This window comes from Delphinapterus leucas, chromosome 8 (genome assembly GCF_059928025.1).
Source record: "Delphinapterus leucas isolate spDelLeu-1000000601 "Yukka" chromosome 8, BTC_Dleu_Yukka2, whole genome shotgun sequence".
Lineage (NCBI taxonomy): Eukaryota > Metazoa > Chordata > Mammalia > Artiodactyla > Monodontidae > Delphinapterus > Delphinapterus leucas.
In genome coordinates, this window is record NC_143136.1 from 81,861,187 (window position 1) to 81,881,640 (window position 20,454).

Consider the following 20,454-nt stretch of genomic DNA (forward strand, 5'->3'; position numbering starts at 1 on the left):
TCACAAAGGGGTGTGTGTGTGTGTGTGTGTGTGTGCATGTGTGTATATGTTCTGAGAATATCTGCCACCATTCTACCAACAATTTCATTTTCCAACCACCTTTCAATATGCAAATTAGTCTATGAGAGTCGACTTTTGATGAACTGAATTTTAGTGACCTGATTCACTTCTTTGCATTGGCTTCATTCAGAATTCAAATTAGATGTCACCTCCTCAAGGAGACCACAATGTAAATCCTAGGTATTCTCTGAAACTTTGTTAATTCACTGATACCTCTTATTACCCGATTTTTTTCTTATCATTTTTTGTTTGTTTATTGCCTATCTCTCCCCACAGGAATGTAAACTCCTCACAGCAGGGACTTGTTTCTCTAGGTTCCTCCAGTAGTCCCACTTCCTGGTGTAGTACCCCTGGCCTACAGGAGGTGCTTAAATACTTGATGAAGACTAGTTACAAGTTACTACAATGACTACATTCTAGTTAGCCAATACAGTTTTATATTTCGATTTTTACCACGTAGGCCTGTAAAGCTTTAGCAACACAGGCGTCTAAAGTGAAAGAAAAGTTTTTAAAAGAAGTCAACAGAAGCCGGTGACTATGCATGTTGACAAAAAATACAAAGGAGATTTTTTGCTCTAGATTTGTCCCTAATGATCTCAAAATCTCTGAGTAATAACTTCTGTGTAGCAAAAGTATGATAGGGCTTCTAAAAAAAACAATATGCTAACTTTATACTTTATTTGTAAAGTGCATCAGAGTTTTATTTAAATGGTTTATATACACACTTTAATTGGATTAATAATGGAACCACTAAAATAGATGAATGCAACCATATAAAAATAAAACTTGTATTTCAACAGGATGATAATTAATGCAATAGACCTTTTTTCTCTATCTGCTTTACTGACATTCTTGTCAACCTAAGAATAAATTCACTATGTTATGCAGTGATAAGAGTATATTTTAAAAGTTACACCCAAAACACCATGCAGACTAAATATCACAGAATATGACATCATGAAAATAAGTAGGTAATCTTCATAAATCTTTCTGAATAACATCAAACATCATACATTCTTCTGAATAATGTCACACAACCTTGATTAATGTAAAAATAATGAATTGATTTTTAAGTCATGTGATATTATGAGTAAATTCTATTAAAATGTTTATAATGACATCACGCATTAATCTTGTGCTCAGGGCCATTACTTGGATACACAGTAGGACAGAATGAATCCTGAATGAGCTATTACCAAGGTGAGATGATGTAAACTAGGTAAAACACCAATATTTAATGTTATATAAGTATAAGTTATCATTTGTACTTTTTATACAATGATTATAAACTTAACTCAGGAAATAGTCAAAGTTAAGAAGTCTCCTCCAGTAAATCAACTATATACTTCAATAAAAAAGTTTAAAAAAATAGAAAAAAGAAGTCTCCTCCATTCTGACATTTGCAAGGGTGAATGCCTCATGTTCTCCAATTGAGAAAAAAAGCTCACATAAAACCTACCTCTATACTTAAATTCCAAAACAATATGTACATGCAACAACAGGTATAATTGGATTAAGAAGTAACATAAGCGTTAGCATTTTGAAGAGTAATGTCTGAGTGGCTACAATGTTATCATTTGATTGGGTAATGAATGGATATACTCATCATCTTTCCATCATTATTAAGTTAAATTATGCTTCTCAGGGTAACCCTGAATGACATTTCCCTTTTCAGTGATCTTTCATCCTCATATCTATTATTTAAACAGTTCCTTAAAAGTACTTAGCCAGCCTTCCCATTCAACCTTCCCATCTGTTTCACCTTTCACCTATTTACTCAAGCTATGCATTTTTATTTATGAGCACACTTATCTTACAGTTATATCTTCTTTCATTTAAAAAAAAAAACCTTCCAAAAAGTAGCCTCATTTTAACTCTGGTTATTATTTTCATTTGGTTCTTATATTCACTGTGCAGCCACCTCTTCCAAAACATACCTCTCAGATACATCTTTTGTAAGAGACCTAATGCCTCTGCCAGGCTCTACTTACTCAACCCAAAGTACCCCAGTACATTTACACCTGTTTTATACAGTTGTATCAGGATATCACAAGCACATCTTTCCTGCTCTGATCACTAAAACTCTCTAGTTTCAAACGTCCTTGCCCTTTCAGTGCAGAAGAGTGTAAACATTCAAAAACTGTGCATGAGGATCACATTCACGTGGAAGGTTACATTTTTTCACAAACTCGGAAGGTATAGGGATAGGCTCCTGAGAATGAGGCCAGTCTTCAGAGTCAAGGTAACAAGGATCCTGACCTATGCCCTTCTATGGTCAGGAGGATTACTTACACAGGCCATTTCATGTTACCAACGTTCAGCAACTTACACATTCTCGGCACATAGAAGCCTTTGGAGGATTAAGTGCTGAATGTAGTAGATTGCAATTGGCCACAAATATTTTGTAGCTCCTTCCATCAGGAATTGGGACTTATTACTCTGTGGAGAGGGAAAAGTCCAGCTGGTCTAGCTAGTCCAGCTGAAGCCCCAGACATGTAACTGAGCCCAGCCAGCACCATGTGGAACAGGGATGAGCTGTCCCAGTTAAGCCCAGCCTAGACTTCCAACCCACAGAATCATGAGTATTATTTCAAATAGCCAAACACTATACTGGAGATGATCTAGAAGTCTAAAATAGGGTTTTATTTAAATTAAGTACAGTATTGAGATGCTATGTAGCTGTACATTTTAATAGCTTGTGACCTTGGAAAAGTTTAAAAAATTTTCTTTCCTTATAAAATGGAGATTTTATAGAACTGTTTTGTTCTGGGGATACAATAAGTTAAAAGTCGTAAACTAGTACCTAGCACATAATAAATATCTAAGTTGTCATTATTTATACATAGCTATTAAAATCATGTTATTGAAAAGGTCCATGACATTGTCAGGTGAAAAAACACATGACAAAGTTGCATGTATAGTTATAAATATTCATTTACAAAAATGCTACTATTTATGTAGATATAGTAATAGAACAGCAGTATCTTCCCCGAGCTTATCCCTGGATAGCAGGAACATGAGTGACTTTTATTTTCTTCATTGCTTTTCTATATTTTCAAAAAATTTTTATAATAAAAATGTGTTGGATCTGTAATTAGGAAAACTATTATTTCCAAAAAAATTAAATGTTATATCCATAGAACAGCTAATTAATGTTTCCCCAATACTTAAAAGCATTAGGGAAGATTTTTATTGGAAACAGTCACAAGCTTTGTGTCTAGTATTATGCTATTATTTCTCTTTCTGTTTTAGCTAAGTGGAGAAAAAGATAGGGAGAGTCAGAAAGAATACCACATTAACCTGACTGACCTAAATAGTAGAAAGAAAAATTAAGGCTATCCCTTTGATTGGTTCTAAAATGCCTCAGGCTGTCACCCTTACTTTTCTGCTTGCAATGTCATCTGCCATCCCCATGTTTTTCATTAAACCAACTTCTGTTTATCTCAGTTTTTACATGTCACTTCCTCAGAGAGGCCTTCCCTGGTTTCTCCAGTCATTATTTGGCTTTCCAGGTCTAAATTTAGTTCTCTTTATAACTCCCCCTTATGATATTCAGGAATTCACATGCATTACTACACATAACTGAGCTTTTTCTTTGCGCTCACCATTCTACATGACGACAAAGAAAAAGCAACTGAGGCAGCTAACTTCAAGTTACAGCTTCCCTTGTGCCTTTAAAAATATAGAAGGAAAGTGAGGGTTTGTATGCACATGTAGAAAATGACTATGATGCAGTTTACTTTCTTAGAAGCCAAAAAGTGAACAATCACAGCTCCCAAATACATATTCTTTAAAAAAAATCCAGAGAACTGTTTTAAAGTGTAGTAACAGGTCACAACAGAACATTTATAAACTAATTAATAAACTCACTATAACTCTGAGGGAAAATTTATTTATGATATATTTCTGCATATTTGGCATCAACATAGTTGGCTATTTTTGCTTTTCTATGGTATAGTAAAATTTCTCATAAAGATTATTTATAAAAAATACTTGCTTACATTTACATAATCTTTTTAAGAGTGCATTAAGCAAGTTTAAGGGGTTATTTTCACATTTTATCTGTGAATTACTAGTATTTTGGCTACTCAAGGTAGCTCAATAGGTCAAATCATTGTTAAAAAAAAGAATGTATATCAATTTTTTAAAATCAAAGCTGTACTAAGAATGAAACAATTGTGATTTTTGTCCATCTGGGGGTTGTACAACATATTGAAACAACTAATGTTTATGTACTCTTTTACTTAAAAAATGTTTTAGCATTCTTCAATTCACCTGGCAATGGATGCCAAGTTCCTACCTGGAGTAATTAGTTCCACATAGAGGTAATGGTCCCCACCGCCCCCCTGTAACACTGACAATCAAGTTACTCAAAGTGAAAATAGGAAGATTCCTCAGCCATTGAAGAAACAAATACATTGTCTCTTTATATGTATAAACATCTAGGAACACTTAAGTCTAATCAACATCTCCAGCAAACATAATTAAATGTAAAGGATAACCATAATGTAATTAATTATCTGATAAGGTTCTTAAGATGCAAGAGAAAGAAGACAGTCTCTGTGTAAATTCTAGAAGGGGGAGCCCAAAGCATACAATCTCTAAATCCCATGATCTTTTACTGTGATTATTTACCTTACACATCAGGAAGGAAATGAGGAAGTAGTAATACCTGTAGATGTTTAGTGGTGACATAAGAAAAGTGTCTCAATGAGACTCCATCTAGCATTTGACTGCTCAGTGGAATGCTGATGGTGGCAGAGAAAATGTAGCAGCCACAGAAAACTTATGCACAAAATGTTCAGGTTGGAGAGAAAGGTAGTTTCAATAGCACAAAACCAGGCATAGAATATTTTAGAGAACATGCTGAAGCAAAGCAAAACCTGTAGAAAATAAAGTCTGCAATTTAACAAATAGGTAAGCAAAATACAAAACCAAGTTACAAACACGAGGGCTCTGGGCCAAATCCCACCTGTGGAAGTATCTGGCACGCACACAGTTTGAGAATAATAATACAAGTGAATTAATTGACAATACTTAAATCAAAAGATGTCACATGAAAATTTGCATTTCCTGCTTTACCTGAGAAACTGGACAATGTGGTAACACTAGGTCAGCATTCCTGCCTTGCAACAATTATCTGGAACGGAGCAGTGGCTGCTCCTTCAGAAAGGACTTGGCTCTCCAGTACACTGCAGTGGCTTCCTGCTTCATTCCCACCAGCCTGGCCTCCGTAGGCACTTGGGTTTCCAACCTTCTGGAATAGAAAGGACCTTGAGGTAAGGCTTGAAGGACAGACTGTAGACCTTGACAAGAGGTACAACTTATTTCTTTTAATGACCATTTAACCTACACTTCATTGTTTCTTCACAAGGGTAGAGGATGAACTCTACTCTGTAGTGAATCTTCACACATTGTTAGTATATGAAGGAATACCAGCCGGTAAGCCAGCTAAAACCACAAGCACACACAGTCAACTTTCTTAATGAAATTGATTTAACCCTGTGACTATGGTGATCGTTGAATTAGAGGAGTCAGAGGGTACAGAGAATGCTCATCCAACTTTAATTCTCTATCTTTCCTTCTTTATTAGCACCATTGTCAGCAATACCACATTATCATTATTTCAGGAACTTAATGTTGGGATCAAAGAATTATGGAACCAAATTGTACATTACCATTACTGAGTTTCAAAAAGACATTTTCCCCTGACTTTTAAAACGGCTTCCTTTTAGCAAATAAGGAAAAACATTATAAGGACTTTCAAAAGTATACTTGAGACCTTATTACCCCTTACTTAATTTTCTCCTAGCCATCAGGGAGACAAGGACAAGGTTGCTACTCAGCGTGGGTAAAATAATCCTTGGTGCAGTTTAACTCATTTTGTTCTGTGCAGTTTAACTCATTTTGTTCTGTTTCCACAGGCATTGAACAACCCTCTAATTATTTGATGGATTTCATAGGAGCTTTGATATCATTAAGTTAGTGACTTAGATATCAGATACAGGTATTTCAATCAATGAAAACAAACCAACCAACAAACAGGTCACCTGGTTTATAAATTAAATTCTTGCAAATATCGAATCAACATTGTGAAAATGACTATACTACCCAAAGCAATCTATAGATTCAATGCAGTCCCTATCAAACTAACAATGGCATTTTTCACAGAACTAGAACAAAAAATTTCAATTTGTATGGAAACATGAAATACCTGAATAGCCAAAACAATCTTGAGAAAGAAAAACGGAGCTGGAGGAATCAGGGTCCCTGATTTCAGACTATATTACAAAGCTACAGTAATCAAGACAGTATGGTACTGGCACAAAAACAGAAATATAGATCAATGGAACAGGATAGAAAGCCCAGAGATAAACCTACACACATATGGTCAACTAATCTATGACAAAGGAGGCAAGAATATACAATGGAGAAAAGACAGTCTCTTCAATAAGTGGTGCTGGGAAAACTGGACAGCTACATGTAAAAGAGTGAAATTAGAACACTCCCTAACACCATACACAAAAATAAACTCAAAATGGATTAAACACCTAAATGTAAGGTTAGACACTATAAAACTCTCAGAGGAAAACATAGGCAGAACACTCCATGACATAAATCACAGCAAGATCCCTTCTGATCCACCTCCTAGAGAAATGGAAATAAAAATAAACAAATGGGGGGCTTCCCTGGTGGCGCAGTGGTTGAGAGTCTGCCTGCCAATACAGGGGACACGGGTTTGTGCCCCAGTCCGGGAAGATCCCACATGCCGCAGAGCGGCTAGGCCTGTGAGCCATGGCTGCTGAGCCTGCGCATCTGGAGCCTATGCTCTGCAACAGGAGAGGTCACAGCAATGAGAGGCCCACGTACTGTAAAAAAAACAAAAACAAAAACAAATGGGGCCTAATGAAACTTCAAAGCTTTTGCACAGCAAAGGAAACCATAAACAAGATGAAAAGACAACCCTCAGAATGGGAGAAAATATTTGCCAATGAAGCAATTAACAAAGGATTAACCTCCAAAATTTACAAGCAGCTCATGCAGCTCAATATCAAAAAAACAAACAACCCAATCCAAAAATGGGCAGAAGACCTAAACAGACATTTCTCCAAAGAAGAAATATATAGATTGCCAACGAACACATGAAAGGATGCTCAACATCACTAATCATTAGAGAAATGCAAATCAAAACTACAATGAGGTATCACCTCACACCAGTCAGAATGGCCATCATCAAAAAATCTACAAACAATAAATGCTGTAGAGGGTGTGGAGAAAAGGGAACCCTCTTGCACTGTTGGTAGGAATGTAAATTGATACAGCCACTATGGAGAACAGTATGGAGGTTCCTTAAAAAACTAAAAACAGAACTGCCATACGACCCAGCAATCCCACTACTGGGCATATACCCTGAGAAAACCATAATTCAAAAAGAGTCATGTACCACAATGTTCACTGCAGCACTATTTACAATAGCCAGGACATGGAAGCAACCTAAGTGTCCATTGACAGATGAATGGATAAAGAAGTGTAGCACTTATATGCAATGGACTATTACTCAGCCATAAAAAGAAACGAAATTGAGTTATTTGTAGTGAGGTGGATGGACCTAGAGACTGTCATACAGAGTGGAGTAAGTCAGAAAGAGAAAAACAAATACCGTATGCTAACACATATATACGGAATCTAAAAAAAAAAGTTCTGAAGAACCTAGGGGCAGGACAGGAATAAAGACGCAGACATAGAGAATGGACTTGAGGACACGGGGAGGGGGAAGGGTAAGCTGGGATGAAGTGAGAGAGTGGCATGGACATATATACACTACCAAATGTAAAACAGATAGCTAGTGGGAAGCAGTTGCATAGCACAGGGAGATCACCTCCGTGCCTTGTGACCACCTAGAGGTGTGGGATAGGGAGGGTGGGAGGGAGACGCAAGAGGGAGGAGATATGGGGATATATGTATATGTGTAGCTGATTCACTTTGTTATACAGCAGAAAGTAACACACCATTGTAAAGAAATTATACTCCAATAAAGATGTTAAAAAAAAATATATATATATAGATGGTCTTTGTCAGAACCTAGGAGGCCCATCACCCTTGAGAGGAATGGCGAAGTCAATGTTTTAAAATTGGAAAAGTAGGGATCACATCCTGGACCACAGTACTCCACAGGGTGCTCCTCTACCTTTGAGGTCTTTCCAGATATCTGGCCTACTTTTTCTTTTTCTTTTTGATTTTAGGCCAAAGCAGGACAGGGGGCTGTGTAGGACAGGGTGTAGCAGCATGCTTGAGCAACGCTATTCCTCAGAAAGCAGCCAAGAGAGACAAAGAAACAACTAAGGGATGTGGGACCAAGGTTAAATAACTACGTTTCTATATTCCTGATATATTAAAGGTACTCCTGGCATTATATTTAATGTTTTAAGTTTATCGGGAGTCAACTACATGTGAAGCACTGTAACAGATACTCGGGGCCCAGACCTAAAGAGAACATTGTTCCCCTAGCTCAAGGAGCTTACTGTCTGAGCGGTGGAGGGTAGGGAGGTGGGCAGTCAGGTAAACAGGTAATTAATTAGAACTCTGAGTGACACCAGCTGTGCTAGGGCTAAGTATGGAGCGCTAAATGAACACAAAGAAAGAGCTAGTCCAGTTTTCAGGGATCAGAGAAAGGGGGAAGCAGGATACATCTAAGGATGTGCAGAGGTTACACAGGCAAAGAAAGGTTAGTAGGAGGCCTGAAACCTTACCTAATCCATGCAAATGATCTTAGTTCCAAAAGATTAATATTGAAGATTTTATATTTATCTGGCAATAATAATCCCAATATGGTACTCATTTTTAGCTGTAAGCAAGCATAAAGGACTCATTTTGTTAGATCTGTTAACCTTGAGAAGTGATAAGTGACGAGGCATTAATGAATATTTTCCACAGGAAGATCTGGATGCCTGCCCGATACCTGAAATAGAAAATGATGCCCTGACAACCAGATAAGCAAATATTGTTCTGTATAAGAAATACTATGAAAGGATGATGATTCACTTCAGTAAGAAAGTGATTTAGATGTGACTGCACTGGAAGCAGAAGCTAAAACAAACAAGATATGGATGAGGGAGCCTTCCTACATAGATAAAGTAGTTCAAAACTGTTTGGAAGTATATCCTTTAATAAAAGTATGTCTTAAAATAAAAGAAGTCCATAAGTGATGAAAATAAGATGACTGTTGTGCTAAAGTTATTCTGGCCAAATGTATAAATAATACTGGCTGACATCCTACCATCTTCTGGGACTTTATACATACACATATTAACTCACTTAGCCTTGTCACAGCCCTGTAAGTAAGTACTACTACTTTTTCTTTTCTAGCGTTGAGGAAACTGAGGCAAGAGAAATTAAATAATTTTACCTTTCCTTTTCCTGTCTGATAATCAATTTCCCTCTTTTCCTATTTTACTTTTCTTCTTAGTATTCATCACTATCTAACATACTGTATTTTACTATTTATCCTATTATTGTCTGTCTCCTCTGATAAGAACATAAGCTCTGTGAACATATGGATGTTTTAGTCACCATAACAGACAAAAACCCTTGCTAATTAAAAAAAACTTTTTAAACTTGAAGTATAGTTGATTTACAGTGTAGTGCCAATCTCTGCTGTACAGCAGAGTAACTCAGTTTTACACATATAGACATTATTTTTTAATATTCTTTCCCATTATGGTTTATCCCAGACTAATTTGTGCTTTGGGCTCAATAGCTTCTTGAAGGCTGGCTTTGTATCGCAACTATTTTTACTTCTCATAGCACAAAGTATAGAATCTTACACATGCTGGAGCCAAAAATATTTGTTGAGTGAATGATGGGTGTAATTAATCAGTAAGGATATACAAAGCCCTTGCCATGTATGGCACTGCACTTGTCACCATAAATGGGCAAGTACAAAATACCATCAGTGTTCTTCAAGAACTTAGGAATAGAAACAGGTAGATGCATGAGGAATACCTGGTGTACAATATAAAAAGTCCTCACATTTCATTACTTCCGTTGTTCAATCATATAATGATGCCTAAAAATGCTTATTCACCACTTCTCTCAAGACATCCTAGTATTCTAATGCATTAATCTTTCTTGGAAATGCCACAACTGTTCACAACTCTATGCCTATGCACGTGTTGTTCCCTGGGCACAGAAAGATTTCCTCTCACTTTCTTAAAGCAACCTTCTGTCCTTTAAATTCCAGGGTCAACTCCTCCATGAAGCCTCTTCCAGTCTCCTGTTTAGAGTTACTATCTCATTCTACAGTACTGCTTACATGCATGTAACAGCCCTTACCATATTCTGTTTTATGTACTTACATTATCAGGTACTGGGTATGAAAACAGTGCGCTTTGAGTTGAATTATTTGTTTTTCTCACCTAGAGAACTTTCTTTTACTCCCCTAAAATATAATCACAAATATAAAAGTTCTTAATGATATGTTAAAACCAATCAGTGATACACAAGGTGATCAATTGTAGGTGTGTATTTATTTAACCAAAATCAAATGAAGGCTGAATAGAATCTACTTTTCTTATTTTATTTTCAGCTCAACTTTTGGATTCAGAGACTATTTCCAGTGCCAAAAAAGAGTATCTGGCATGGGTTTCCCTGGTGGTGCAGTGGTTAAGAATTCACCTGCCAATGCAGAGGACATGGGTTCGAGCCCTGGTCCAGGAAGATCCCACATGCCGCGGAGCGACTAAGCCCATGCACCACAACTACTGAGCCTGCACTCTACAGCCCGCGAGCCACAACTACTGAAGTCCGCGTGCCGCAACTACTGAAGCCCGGGCGCCTAGAGCCCGTGCCCCGCAACAAGAGAAGCCACCGCAATGAGAAGCCTGCGCAAATGAGAAGCCTACGCACTACAACGAAGAGTAGCCCCCACTCACCGCAGCTAGAGAAAGCCCGCGTGCAGCAGTGAAGACCCAACGCAGCCAAAAATAAATAAATAAATAAATAAATTTATTAAAAAAAAAAAAAGAGTATCCGGCACACAGAAAATTACTTGTTGAATAAATAAATGAATGCCTGTATACAAACCATGGCATTAAATGCTAAATGGTATGGCATAAACTAAATGTACTATAGGAACTCAGAGATGAGATAACACATAATAGAAAGAACAGTGAACGAACAGGAAGTTTGGTATCTACAATTTTCCAGCTTATAACTTTGAGCAAGATATGTAACCTGAGCTTTAATTTTTCAGTTTGCTAAGATTAATGGACTGAACTAGATCAGTAGTTTTCAAATTATTTTAGTTGTAGGTCTCTTTTGTCTAATAAAATCTAAATGGAACTTCCATTATAAAAAGCAGAAAAAGAGATTTGTTGGTAATAATTCATTTTGGAAGACCAAATTATAATATTACTTATTAAAATCCATCAATAAGAATAATGGGCTATTTTGATTAATAAAACGTATGAAACCAAGGGATATAGGTGACAGTTGCAATTTAAGTAATCTTCATCAACAAATTTATTTCTGTACTTTGTTTTGGTTTTATAATATTGAGACAATTCTGATTACCACATAAAAGCTATTGTAAATGTCAACTTTTTTGAAAAATAGCAAATTTGGCTTTGGCAATATTGAAATCGCTGCAATCAAAATGGTCTAGAAGCTTGAAGGGAAGTAAAGAAAATCCTGTTGCCAAAATTGAATGACTATATCTAATCATTACTCATGTCTTTGGTCATGAATACAAAATATGGGTAAGAACTACCAAAAACTTAAATTAAGCAAAAAGACTTTCGTTAATACAATATTATCACATTAATTTGCCATTGCAGAATTGTAAAGGAGTGATAAGGATACATGGCAGGAAGACTCCTCTATGTCGTATTTGTATTTATTTAATGGAGCATACATATGCTGCAGCTATTCTCTTGCTTCCATAATTTGATTTGGAGATACAACAATGGACTCAAGTTTTAAAAAAAGACCAACTAAAAATAAAAATGCATAAGAAGTTCAAATATCTACAGGGAAATTGGTGGCAAGGCTTTAGTCAACAGTTCATAAAAATATAAACTAGCAGCACAGCTTATTTTTGTTTCATGATGTGTTCATGTGTTACAATTTGGTATAACACATGTGAGTGGGCATGTTATTTTTGTGACTGTGTTAAAATACTTAACATAATTTAAAAATGTAAATTAGTGTCCAACGTTTGGAAAACTCTGAAGAACCTCCTCTGAGCTAGATGTTCTCCTGGTCATTCCAATGCTATCGTTTCTACATAAGCTAGAAAAGCAAGAAATACTTTATAAAGATGACTTCAATGTTTTCAACTCAATCTTATATATGTTTACTGAGATTCGATACCCGTGGGATGAGGGAAGAGCCTGACCAGACTGAAGTGGAGAACTTGTGCTAGGGAGTATCAGAAATACGGCTTTAAAAAATATTCAGTCTTCCTAGCATAGGATGAATCTCTATGCACATAAAGCTAAAAACAGCTTTGGTATCATAGATCCATGACATTTCTAACATAAGCATTGCTGGTCTACAAGTATCTTAATTTACAAATGCAATTTCATTCCTATGTACTTATTTTCTGATAATGACACCTGTCAGATGGAAAATAACTTTTCAGTGATTCTGCCTTTATTTACTTGAAGAACATATTCTCATTTGAACTACAGAGGAAAGTCTCTTAACGGACCTCCACATAAACAAATCACTGAATTAATCAAAACAGCATTTCCATTTGAAAACAGGCAAAAGCTTACTTCTACTCTTACCACCTGAATTATATGCTTTTGAATATCAGTTGTGTTGTTTCCAAAGCTGTCTGAGTCAATAACACTTGCTGGTGTCATTTAGGAATTTAATAAAATATTTTGTAAACAAATGAAATATAAATATAAAAAGAGAATGACTGTTTCCATGAAAATTAAGTTGAAAAGGGCTTCCCTGGTGGCGCAGTGGTTGAGAGTCCGCCTGCCGATGCAGGGGACACGGGTTCGTGCCCCGGTCCGGGAAGGTCCCACATGCCGCGGAGCGGCTGGGCCTGTGAGCCATGGCCGCTGAGCCTGCACGTCCGGAGCCTGTGCTCCGCAACGGGAGAGGCCACAATAGTGGGAGGCCCGCGTACCGCAAAAAAAAAAAAAAAAAAAAAAAAAATTAAGTTGAAAGCATAACTTTTAATACCCGCCTCTTAAAAAGTGAGGTTGAACAAGATGGAAAAGAACAGAATCTTGGGGGGAAAACCCTAAAAATTGTGGTTAAGAGCACAAATTCTGGACCCAGACTGCTGAAAATAAAATTTCAACTCTACCTCTTGGTGTGTGACTTAGGGTAAGTTATATCTCTCTTCTTCAATTTTCTCATCTGCAAATTGAAGATAATACTAATATCTACCACACAGTGTTGAGCAAATTGAATAAGTGAAGATTTATAAAGTACTTAGCTCCTGGCCCATAGTAAGCATTATGTAAATATTAGGTAAATAAATAAAAATAGCTGGCCATAAAGGAAATCTCAGTGATTCCAGACAAATGAAATCACACACAATGTATCATCTGATCAAATTTCCATACAGGACGTCATAACAAAATGATATCCCCAAACATCCCTCTATTTGTAAATTTAAAAACAGTCACTCATATATAGGTAGCGGTGAAAGCCAATTTTAGGTCAATGATCATGAATTTATGGCAGAATCCAAAAGGTGAACTTATTCACTAGAACATGACTTATCAGACAAGACAGCAGTATGGACAGAGCTGGACCTCTGGCTTATTGAGTATAGGCACAGAAAAAACAAAAACAAAACAGATTATATGATTTTTGCAATTTAATATCAAAGTATTTTAAAAAATATACACAAACACTCACATAGAGTGGGGCAAGAGAGAATGATAAAGGAAATATGGCAAAATGTTAATTGCTGAATTTGTGTGAATAGAGTTCTTTGCACTATTGCAACGTCTCGGTAAGTTTGAAATTATTTCAGAAAATGTAAGAAAATCAAACAAAAATAAAATAGGAGCATGGTTTTGAAGAGAGGTGGGCAAAAGATAGAGGGGCAATGAAGTCTGAGATATGGCACTTGTGTGACTGAAATATGGAACACAGAATCTAAGGTTTATATGAAGTTAAAGGACATGCAGTACAGGTATCGGGAGGAGGAAAGGAACTGTGAGTATATGAGGCAGGAGAAATAGCCTAATTGGAAGGAGTTAAAATGTTGGGGAGACAAAACATAGACTTTTGAAGATTATAAGGCAAAGTGATTAAATGCCCAAATACATAAAGGAGAAAGAAAAATTCGACTTCAGGTCAGAAAAGATTAATATAATGGGCTATTCTACTTTTGAATTGCTTCTCTACCTTGTTAATTCCCCTAGCCCCATATATTGGTTGGAGTAACTCAAGCTTAAAGAACTGTTCATTAAAAAAAAAAAAGAAAAGAAAATAAAGGAAGAAAAAAAAGGAAGGAAGGAAGGAAGAAAGAAAACTCCAATCCATCTTGCGTGAATGGAGGACAAAATTTGGGAGAGGGATAGGTAGAGAAGTATAAAACCTTCTGGAGAAGCTGATAAAAATGTGTCCCTTCTTAGGTGTTTATGTGGAATTGGCTTGGCCTTGAATATTTAGTAAGACATATAACTATTAAATGAGGTATGATTAATAGAAATAAAGAAATAAAACTGTCAGTACTTGAAGTCAACATGATCATTTTCCTAAAGAACCCAAACTGGAAAATTATTAGAACCAAGGACAAAGGTATTTAGAAGGTAGCTAAGTATAAAACTAACATACAAAAACAAGAAAGGGATAATTGCCCTATCAAATAGTAAAACATATTAAAAAGTTGTAGTATTGATACAAGAATAGGCAAGTAGTATAACAGAAGAGACTGGCCACAAATAAACCCATAGATATGCAAATTTAGTTGATGATAGAGGTGGCATTTTATTTTTTTTTATGAGGTGGTATTTTAAATCAGTAGGAAAGGGATGGCCAATTCAATATATGGCATTGGGACAACTGTATACTCACTTGGGGAAAAAAATGAGTTACTTTCATAACTCATGTAATTTACAAAAATGCATTCCAGATGATTCAAGACATAAGTCAAAAACAAAAACTACATCAAGCTAAAACATAAATGCAGTAAGACAATATAAAAGAATGTTTATTTGAACTATATTTACGAAAGCCTTCTAAAGGAGATACAAAAAGCAAATGCAATTATGAAAAAGACTGTTAAATTTGACTACATCAAAATTTAAAACTTCTGTTCAGCAAAAGAATCACCAAAATACTTAAAAGACAATTGATAGGGGGAAAATATTTGCAACATATATAACAGTCTAAAGCATTAGTATCTGGAATGTATAAGTAACTTCCAAAAGTCAATTAAAAAAAGATATAAAGCCCCAAAGATAAATGGACCATAAATATAGATAGGCTGAGAAGAAGAAATGCCAAAAGGCCTGTAAGCTTAAGAAAAGATGTTCAATCTTCGAAGTAATCAGAAAATGCAAAATAAAGCAATAACAAAGTATCACTTTTCACTCCTAAGATGTGTAAACATTTTTAAAAGGCTGGTAATAGCAAGTTCGGTCAAGAGTATGGGGTAACAGCTAGTGTCAAACTACTGGTAGAAGGACCATTTACCTCCTTTTAGGAAGTATATATATCAGCACCAGTATTAACTTAAGATATGCATATTCTTTGAAACAGTAGCTCCTCTTCTTTATCATGCTTGGAAAAATAATAAAATATGTGCACAAAGAATTATGTAAAATGATATTCACTAGCACTGATCATTAGAATGAAAAATACAAAACAACCTAAATGCCTATTAACTAGGGAATGGGTAAATAGTAAAACGTTCATAATATGGAAGATAATACAACAGTTAAAAGAGGTAGTTCTGGGCTTCCCTGGTGGCGCAGTGGTTGGGAGTCCGCCTGCCGATGCAGGGGACACGGGTTCGTGCCCCGGTCCGGAAAGATCCCACATGCCACGAGCGGCTGGGCCCGTGAGCCATGGCCGCTGAGCCTGCGCGTCCAGAGCCTGTGCTCCGCAACGGGAGAGGTCACGGCAGTGAGAGGCCCGCGTACCGCAAAAAAAAAAAAAAGAGGTAGTTCTACAGTGATATAGAAAAATTTCTAAGACATATTGTCAAGTGAGGAAAAATGAATTGAAGAACATGTTCTAAAAGGAAAAACATTTAGAATGGAGATGATCACTAATGTACTGCTATGGAAAGATCATCAGGATAGAATGCTGTTTACTGAAAAGGCATAGAAGCAAAGGTCAGCCAGTAACAATGAACATTCCCAGGCTAAGCCTAAGGACTCTAAACACCATGGTTAGACTGAAAGAAACCGGATCTCCAGTTGCCTGGGATGCACAGACTTGCTAAAGGCAGGAAAGAAAAGAAATCGAATTCCTATGAATTTCCCTAGGCATTGGAGGGTGACTAATGAACTACTATTTAATAGACATACAGCTTCTGCCAGGCAATGACAGACACCTCAATGATTTCATTTAATTCTGACAATGCCAGGGTAAGTATTATTGGTTCCATTGGACAAATAAAGAAAGTAAGGCTCAAAAGTTAGGTACCGTCCCTAACTTTAAATGATCACTTAACTACTAAGTGCTATTCAAAGTGAGGTGTGGAGAGCACTGTCAGTCTGTAAGAACAGTGTGTGAAAGAGTGAGAAACTGTGCTAGCAATTTAACAGTTATGTTCACTGAATCTTATAATAAAATTTGGGTTTGAAAAAAAAGATGCAGAATTTTTAAAAATTGTATTTGTATAAAGAAAAATAAAAAGTTACTTCCTAAAAAAAAAGTAGAAACATTTAAGCTACATTAAAATATCATACATAAGGATGTATAATAGTATTTTTTGTATCTATTGATGGTGAAACTGGGTTCCTTTTCACATCAAATGCCATGAATTTTCAAACTTTTCTTCCTTGGGTGCCTTTTGTATCTTATCTTAGACTAAAATTACATGTCAGTAAGAAACATGGTAGTAAGAAACATGTCCTGAGTATCTACTAAAAATCTAGGTGCTCAAAAACAAGTAACACAAGGTATGTTCCCTCAAAACCCAAGGAATAACTTTTGGAAACCACTTGGGATGTTCACTCAAGAGGCGTGAAGCAATCAAGTACTTAGGACAAAACTATGTTTATTTTTGGCAGTCTACACAAGGTGAAGTTCTACTTTTAAGAACTGACTCAGGTACGAATTTTAACATATTACGTAGAGGTGTATAAGGTCCAATTACTCAAATCAAATACTGTTTTCTTTGTTCATTAACTTGAACTTTAATATTTTATAGCAAAAAAGCCTAGAATACTATGTATAAGCCTTTATAAAAGCATCTGATTTTGTTTCTTTATTTTTATTAGGTGAATGTCCTTGGAATTCTTCAGCTTACAATTCAAAGTTTTTCCTTGATGCCTAAAAATGTTTAAAACACTTTTTTTGTACCAAGAATGAAAACATGGCAGTAACCTTGATATTAATATTGAACACATCAGTGTGTTACATTTGAGTTTCAAGAATACTCAGCATGGCAGAAATTCTTGGGAATCTGGAACTTGGAGGTTAAACCACTAAAGTTGGCTTAGGAGGCTTTAGGAATATTAGGAGATGAGACGATGCAAGCAATTTCATCTCAGGAAAAATCAATCTAATGTTAATGAAAAAATTTCCATGGCAACCTGATACAGAAGCAAAGGTGCAAAATAAAAAGATAAAGATTTTTTTAGTTCTAACTATAGGTACTGTTTGAAAACTTTACTCTTTATTGAAGCTTTTTGTTTCTAACCTTCAACAGGGTTATGTTTTAATATTTTTATTTTTATAGTTTTCAAGAAGGATATTGATGACTCAGATTAACCTGTAAGCTAATAAACTAGTCTCTATTGATCTAGAGAGTCAAAGTATCTGGAATGCTATGTAACTTTTAGGAGCATTTATTAATTCTAGTTCATAGCTGAGCAGTAATACTATTTATTGATTCATTATTTTTGTCAGAAAGATATCCAAATTAGAATCAGAAAACAGATGTTGGGGGCTTCCCTGGTGGCGCAGTGGTTGAGAGTCCGCCTGCCAATGCAGGGGACACGGGTTCGTGCCCCACCCAGTCCGGGAAGATGCCACATGCCGCGGAGCAGCTAGGCCCGTGAGCCATGGCCACTGAGCCTGCGCGTCCGGAGCCTGTGCTCTGCAACAGGAGAGGCCACAACAGTGAGAGGCCCGCGTACCGCAAAAAAACCCCCCCAAAACAGATGCTGACATATAAGTCATCTATTAAACACAGCAGGTAACAACAAAACATAGCTATGAATTTTTACACTGAAAACAAGAGGGAGAAGTAAAAGGAATTTACCAAATTTATAAGAAAATAATCCTGAAACCCTCAAGTAAATTTCAAATTTATATTACCAGGTCATTTCTTACTAGTAATAAACAATACACAAATCCAAAGATGAGACTGCAGTGATAGTTTTAATGTTTCAGGCATGAACACTTCAAAAGACAACTGCAGCAATAATTTGTATATATTTTAAGTATGAACACTTCAACAGACAATATCTTTTTCTTTTGTGGCCACATTGTGTGGCTTGTGGGATCTTAGTTCCCTGACCAGGGATCAAACTCAGGCCACGGCTGTGAAAGCTCCGAGTCCTAACCACTGGACTGCCAGGGAATTCCATGCCCCCCCCACCCCCTTTTTTTTCAACAGACAAAAATATTCTGTTTGATAAAAACACCAGGATATTACAATACAAGTGCTTTGATTTAACTGTATTATGTGAATAATGCTGAATGATAAAGAGATAAAAACCCACACTATTTCATATTTTCAACTTTGGTGTTATATCAGACATCACAAACAGCTCACTACTGTATAAATTCTATTTTTCTAGGAAAATTTTTGGTAGCCTCAATCTACTTCATATATATATATGACTGTACATATAAATATATAAATATTCATACACACATACATATATATAAAATACCAGAAAGCCACAGGGAAATTTCATATACCAAATCTTGATTAATCTTATAAAATATAAAAAGAAGACTTGTCATTAACATTAAAAATGAAATTATATTTAGTAAAAATGTATTTTGTGAGATGATACTGTTCTTAATCTTTTTCATTTGTTCAGCTACAGATGTGTTTAGAGTAATTGGGTCACACTGAACCAGTAATTCAGATAATGAGAATTTTACAATACCTATATGTCCTTTCCCTCACTGGGCTTTTTAATACTTCAGTATTAAAGAAAATCTTTGTTGAAAAGTCAGTTTTATTCTAAGTTTTATGATTTGTTTATAACATGGTTATTCATTCATTCATTCAAAAGTATATGAACTAGGTATAAAATCAAATGAAATTATTTAAATCCATTATGGCCTACTACATATCAGACATAGTTGTAGGCAGTGGGGATCCTACAATTGGAAGGCTTACAATGCAGTGGTGGAGAAAGACCAAAAATCAAGAAATGAATATATAAATAAAATAACTGGCAGTCATGTTAAGTGCTATGAAAGAAATAAATAAGGACCTAAGGGAGAACAAGGGTGAGGGGTAGGAAAGATCTCCCTTAGAGAGATGGGAAGTCCTCCCTGAGGAGATGAAATTTAAGTGAGACCTGAAATATGAGAGAGAAACTGGCCATGAGAAGGGAATCTGGGCAAGAGTATTCTAGGCAAAGGAAACAGCATGTGCAAAATTCCAGAGCTGGAAAAGGGTTGGGTGTGATCCAGAAACTGAAAGAAGATCCACGTTGCTGAAATGTAATGAGGGAAGTGGGGAATGGCATGAGATGAGGCTGGAGAAATAGGCAGGGAGGGAATCATGTAGGGCCTCATTATTCATAATCATGTTGTGAATTTTTTTTTCATTGCAACGGGAAGCTTTCAAGAGTATAAGCATAGGATTGACAAGACTTTAATTGCACTTTAGGAAGGTATTTCTTTTTTGCTGTGTTAAGAATGGATTGGACCAGGGGACTTCCCTGGTGGTGTAATGGTTAAGACTCCATGTTCCCAATGCAGGGGGCCTGGGAACTAGATCCCACGTGCATGCTGCAACTAAGGAGCCCGCCTGCTGCAACTAAGATCCGGTGCAACCAAATAAATAAATATTAAAAAAAAAAAAGAATGGATTGGGCCATATGATCCAGCAATCCCACTCCTGGGCATATACCTGGAGAAAACCATAACTTGAAAAGATACATGAACCCCAATGTTCATTGCAGCACTATTTACAATAGCCAGGACATGGAAGCAACCTAAATGTCCATCGATGAAGAATGGATAAAGAAGATGTGGTACATATATACAATGGAA

The 20,454-nt window shown here is 36.2% G+C and overlaps 1 protein-coding gene across 11 annotated transcripts in view; it reads right to left on the reverse strand.

Annotated features, from left to right (window-relative positions):
* MBD5 (methyl-CpG binding domain protein 5) overlaps positions 1 to 20,454 on the reverse strand; it is a 413,679-nt gene that overhangs the window by 72,809 nt on the left and 320,416 nt on the right. For all 11 annotated transcript variants that reach the window (XM_089916847.1, XM_089916845.1, XM_089916843.1 and 8 more), the window contains one exon: positions 5,143 to 5,317. The gene's annotated coding sequence lies outside the window, so the exon portion shown is untranslated. The remainder of the gene's footprint in view (positions 1 to 5,142; positions 5,318 to 20,454) is intronic.